The 4,797-nt window shown below is 40.8% G+C and overlaps 1 non-coding gene across 1 annotated transcript; it reads right to left on the reverse strand.

Annotated features, from left to right (window-relative positions):
* Window positions 1-1,996: 1,996 nt before the first annotated feature.
* LOC130972524 (small nucleolar RNA R71) lies at window positions 1,997-2,104 on the reverse strand. The gene has a single exon (XR_009083687.1). It is a non-coding gene; the product is annotated as a small nucleolar RNA R71 (small nucleolar RNA).
* Between the last annotated feature and the right edge of the window lie 2,693 nt (window positions 2,105-4,797).

Genomic DNA, 4,797 nt, shown 5'->3' on the forward strand with positions numbered 1-4,797 from the left:
GTACGAGACTCCTATTGTGTGGCTACTTCATGAGGTACCAGAGAGACGTCCTGTGGAAAGTCTGATCGTGCAGAGGAGTAGCAGATGATGTTCTATCTTTTGATGATGTTCCACCTGACTTGAGTTGTGAAGACTTAGAATGTACTTTCCCTCGCTTTAGTAGTTTAGAGGGACTAGGTGAGTATAGAGTCTAGGCTAGCCTAGGTGCCAGCTTAGGGACCTCTTGAACAGGTCAGGACCTGGGATGTTGTATGTATGTATATGTATATAGTTATTATCTAGCTATATCTAGGGGTGTTCTAACTAAAAGACTATTCTTAAACAAAGGCTGGATCACTGAATGTTGTTAACTGCTTGTGATGTATTTATGTGTGGTTGTTGATAACTGTTTTATCTATTATTATCTGTGAATTGATTATGAATGATTCTGTTTATTAATCCAAATGTTTTCAAAAAAAAAAGTACCTCACAAAATAACTACTCTTTTAACAACGAATCAGGCTCATATAGTAAATAATAGATAATAATTAGGAAGACAAGTTGGTAGCGCTCAGTTTCTAGTATGATCATGACTTACCAGAAATTGGGTCGTTACAAACATACTGCAGAGGAATCACACAGAAAAAGCTGGGCATTCAAAAATGCCCAGTGAAGAAGACAGACTGGCGTTTAAACGCCAGCCAGGGTGCCTGGCTGGGCGTTTAACGCCCAAAAGGGTAGTAGTTTGGGCGTTAAACGCCAGAATGTGCACCATTCTGGGCGTTTAACGCCAGGATGGTGCTAGGGGGAAGATTTTGTTTTTCAAATCAATTTTTTTTAAGTTTTCAAAATCTTTTCAAAATCAAATCTTTTTCAAATCAATTTTTCAATCAAATCTTTTTCAAAATCAATTTTTTTCCTTTTTCAAAGATACTTACTAACAATTAATGATTTGATTGAATATTTTTTGCCTTTTCTATTAAGGAAGGTTTTATGTTTGATTCATATCTTTTCTTGTTAGGCAAGTCATTAATTTTTAAAATCATATCTTTTCAAATTGTTTTCAAATCATATCTTTTAAAATTGTTTTCAAATCATTTTTTCTCAATCACATTTTTTTTAAACCAATCATATCTTCTTAATCACATCTTTTTCAAAATAGTTTTCAATCAAATCTTTTTAACTTCTAATTTCAAAATCTTTTTCAAAAATCACTTGATTTCTTTTCCACTTTCAATTTTCGAAAATTATCAACATCTTTTTAATTGAATTTTCGAAAATTCTCTTCCCTCCTTCCCACATCCTTCTATTTATGGAGTACTACTCCTTCTTAATGCACAATTTGAACTCTATCTAATCAAGTTCGAATTCTTCTACCTTATCTTCTTCTATTTTTCTTTTCCTCTGACACTTCAAGGAATCTCTACACTGTGACATAGAGGATTCCACATTTTCTTTTTCTCTTCTCCTTCATATGAGCAGGAGCAGAGACAAAGGCATTCTTGTTGAAGTTGACCCTGAACCTGAGAGAACCTTGAAGCGAAAGCTAAGAGAAGCCAAAGCACAACTCTCTTTAGAGGACCTGACCGAATTCTTCAAAGAAGAAGAACACATGGCAGCCGAAAACAACAACAATACCAACAATGCAAGGAAGGTGCTGGGTGACTTTACTGCACCTACTCCTGATTTCTATGGGAGAAGCATCTCTATCCCTGCCATTGGAGCAAACAACTTTGAGCTTAAGCCTCAATTAGTTTCTCTAATGCAACAGAATTGCAAGTTCCATGGACTTCCATTGGAAGATCCTCATCAGTTCTTAGCTGAATTCTTGCAAATCTGTGACACAGTCAAGACCAATGGGGTTGACCCTGAGGTCTATAGACTGATGCTATTCCCTTTTGCTGTAAGAGACAGAGCTAGAATATGGTTGGACTCACAACCTAAAGAAAGCCTGGACTCTTGGGAAAAGCTAGTCAATGCCTTCTTGGCAAAGTTCTTTCCACCTCAAAAATTGAGTAAGCTTAGAGTGGAAGTCCAAACCTTCAGACAGAAGGATGGAGAATCCCTCTATGAAGCTTGGGAAAGATACAAACAATTAATCAGAAAATGTCCTTCTGACATGCTTTCTGAATGGAGCATCATAGGTATTTTCTATGATGGTCTCTCTGAACTATCTAAGATGTCCTTGGATAGCTCTGCTGGAGGATCTCTTCATCTGAAGAAGACGCCTACAGAAGCTCAAGAGCTCATTGAAATGGTTGCAAATAACCAATTCATGTACACTTCTGAAAGGAATCCTGTGAACAATGGGACAAGTCAGAAGAAAGGAGTTCTTGAGATTGATACTCTGAATGCCATACTGGCTCAGAATAAGATGTTGACTAAACAAGTCAATTTGATTTCTCAAAGTCTGTCTGGAATGCAAAATGCACCTGGCAGTACTAAGGAAGCTTCATCTGAGGAAGAAGCTTATGATCCTGAGAACCCTTCAATGGAAGAGGTGAATTACCTAGGAGAACCCTTTGGAAGCACCTATAATTCTTCATGGAGGAATCACCCAAATTTCTCATGGAAGAATCAAGAGAGACCTCAACAAGGTTTCAATAACAATAATGGTGGAAGAAACAGGCTTGGCAATAACAAGCCTTTTCCATCATCTTCTCAGCAACAGACAGAGAGTTCTAAGCAGAATACCTCTGACTTAGCAACAATGGTCTCTGATCTAATCAAAACCACTCAAAGTTTCATGAATGAAACAAGGTCCTCCATTAGGAATTTGGAAGGACAAGTGGGTCAGCTGAGTAAGAAAGTTACTGAACTCCCTCCTAGTACTCTCCCAAGTAATACAGAAGAAAATCCAAAAGGGGAGTGCAAAGCCATAAACATGGCCGAATATGGAGAGGAAAGAGAGGAGGTGGACGCCACTGAGGAAGACCTCAATGGGCGTGCACCAATCTCCTCTGAGTTCCCCAATGAGGAACCATGGGAATCTGAGGCTCAAAATGAGACCATAGAGATTCCATTGGACTTACTTCTGCCTTTCATGAGCTCTGATGAGTATTCTTCCTCTGAAGAGGATGAGTATGTCACTGAAGAGCAAGTTGCTAAATATCTTGGAGCAATCATGAAGCTAAATGACAAGTTATTTGGAAATGAGACTTGGGAAGATGAACCCCCTTTGCTCACCAAAGAACTGGATGACTTGTCTAGGCAGAAACTGCCTCAAAAGAGGCAGGATCCTGGGAAGTTTTCTATACCTTGCACCATAGGCACCATGACCTTCAAGAAGGCCCTGTGTGACTTAGGGTCAAGTGTAAACCTCATGCCCCTCTCTGTAATGGAGAAATTAGGGATCTTTGAGGTACAAGCTGCAAGAATCTCATTGGAGATGGCAGACAACTCAAGAAAACAAGCTCATGGACTTGTAGAGAACGTTTTGGTGAAGATTGAAGACCATTACATCCCTACTGATTTCATAGTCCTAGAGACTGGGAAGTGCATGGATGAATCCATCATCCTTGGCAGACCCTTCCTAGCCACAGCAAAGGCTGTGATTGATGTTGATAGAGGAGAGTTGATCATTCAAGTGAATGAAGAATCCTTGGTGTTTAAGGCCCAAGGACATCCCTCTATCATCATGGAGAGGAAGCATGAAGAGCTTCTCTCAAAACAGAGCCAAGCAGAGCCCCCACAGTCAAACTCTAAGTTTGGTGTTGGGAGGCCACAACCAAACTCTAAGTTTGGTGTTGAACCCCCACATTCAAACTCTAAGTTTGGTGTTGGGAGGTTCCAACACGGTTCTGAGTATTTCTGAGGCTCCATGGGAGTCCTCTGTCAAGCTAATGACATTAAAGAAGCGCTTGTTGGGAGGCAACCCAATGTTTTATAGTTAACTATTTTCTTTTGTTATTTTATCTTTTTTGTAGGTTGATGATCATAAGAAGTCATAAAAACAATGAAAAAAGCAAAAATAGAATGAAAAACAGGAAGAAAAACAGCACACCCTGGAGGAAGATGCTGCTGGCGTTTAAACGCCAGTAAGCCTAGCAGTTGGGCGTTTAACGCCCAGTCTGGCACCATTCTGGGCGTTTAACGCCAGAAAGGGGCACCAGACTGGCGTTAAACGCCAGAAAAGGGCTAGAACCTGGCGTTAAACGCCAGGAATGGGCACCAGCCCGGCGTTTAACGCCAGAAATGCCTCAAAACGTGATTTTGAGTGCCAATTGGTGCAGGGATGACTGTTCCTTGACACCTAAGGATCTGTGGACCCCACAGGATCCCCATCAACACCCCACCACCCTCTTTCTTCTTCACCCATTCACCAATCACCTCAATACCTCTTCCCCAAAATCCTTCACCCATCAAAACCCATCTTTCTCTTCACCACTCATACCCTAAACACCACTTCTTCCCCCATACATGGCCGAACACAAAGCCATTCCCTTCTTCCTACATTTTCTTCTTCTTCTCCTCCCTTCTTTCTTCTTTTGCTCGAGGACGAGCAAACCTTTTAAGTTTGGTGTGGTAAAAGCATTGCTTTTCCATAACCATTTATGGCATCCAAAGCCGGTTCAACTGAGAAGGCATGACCACAAGCTCATCACTAAGAAGAAGATGGAGCAAATAAGAGACCCCTCTCATCAAGAGATCCCTGAGATACCTCAAGGGATGCACTTTCCTCCACAAGACTATTGGGAGCAACTGAACACCTCCCTAGGAGAATTGAGTTCCAGCATGGGACAACTAAGGGTGGAGCACCAAGAACACTCCATTCTCCTCCATGAAATTAGAGAAGATCAAAGAATCATGAGAGAGGAG

This window comes from Arachis stenosperma, chromosome 3 (genome assembly GCF_014773155.1).
Source record: "Arachis stenosperma cultivar V10309 chromosome 3, arast.V10309.gnm1.PFL2, whole genome shotgun sequence".
Taxonomy (NCBI): domain Eukaryota; kingdom Viridiplantae; phylum Streptophyta; class Magnoliopsida; order Fabales; family Fabaceae; genus Arachis; species Arachis stenosperma.